At 47.6% G+C, this 1148-nt stretch overlaps 1 protein-coding gene across 1 annotated transcript in view; it reads right to left on the reverse strand.

Annotated features, from left to right (window-relative positions):
- DCPS (decapping enzyme, scavenger) overlaps positions 1–1148 on the reverse strand; it is a 49511-nt gene that overhangs the window by 45790 nt on the left and 2573 nt on the right. The gene's annotated exons all lie outside the window — the stretch shown is intronic.

Below are 1148 nucleotides of genomic sequence, written 5' to 3' on the forward strand. Positions count from 1 at the left end.
GATGGAGTCTTGCTCTGTCACCCAGGCTGAAGTGCAATGGTGCAATCTCAGCTCACTGCAACCTCTGCCCCCTGGATTCAAGCAATTGTGCTGCCCCAGCCTCCCAAGAAGCTGGGATTACAGGTATTCACCACCAGGCCCAGCTAATTTTGCATTTTTAGTAGAGACGGGGTTTCTCCATGTTGGTCAGGCTGGTCTTGAACTCCCGACCTCAGGTGATCCACTCACTTCAGCCTCCCAAAGTGCTGGGATTACAGGTGTGAGCCATCACACCCAGCTAATTTTTGTATTTTTAGTAGAGATGGGGTTTCACCATGTTGGCCAGGCTGGTCTTAAACTCCCAACCTCAAATGATCTGCATGCCTCCGCCTCCTAAAGTGCTGGGATTACAGGCATGAGCCACTGTGCCCAACCAGAGAAGGCGTATCAACCCAAATCCTTGTGGTGGCTCTCACACTTTTCTTCCCCAAAATGCAAGCCTTCTCAGTTGTCTTCCATTTTAGGCTTACAAGATCTCTGTCAAGTTCTCCCCATTTCAGAAGAAAAGATGAAAAACCGAGATCTTGAATGACTTGCCCAAAGTCACATGAAGAGTCAGCATTGAAACAGAAACTAGAACCTGTGTCTCCCAAGTGACTCCTCGCTCAAAAGCTCTCATGGCTAACACCTTCAGCAGGTGCTGCACACTGAAGACAGCTGGGCTGAGAAAACCAGACAGAACCTCATATTAAAAAATCTTGCATATTCTTCACATGTGCCTCAAAACCTAAAATGAAATAAAATAGATTTTTTAAAAAAAGCACTATCAAAAAAAAAAAAAAAAAAAGAAGAAAAGAAAAGAAGTGAGCCTCAGTGGCTCCGGCCTGTTGTTCTGATGCTTGAGGAGGCGAGGCTATGTGTTCGAGGCCAGCCTGGGCAACATAAAAACCTCTAATTAGGCCGGGCGCGGTGGCTCAAGCCTTTAATCCCAGCACTTTGGGAGGCCGAGGCGGGTGGATCACGAGGTCAAGAGATCGAGACCATCCTGGTCAATATGGTGAAACCCCGTCTCTACTAAAAATACAAAAAATTAGCTAGGCATGGTGGCGCGTGTCTGTAGTCCCAGCTACTCAGGAGGCTGAGGCAGGAGAATTGCCTGAACCCAGGAG

This window comes from Cebus imitator, unplaced genomic scaffold (assembly GCF_001604975.1).
Source record: "Cebus imitator isolate Cc_AM_T3 unplaced genomic scaffold, Cebus_imitator-1.0 Scaffold0, whole genome shotgun sequence".
Lineage (NCBI taxonomy): Eukaryota > Metazoa > Chordata > Mammalia > Primates > Cebidae > Cebus > Cebus imitator.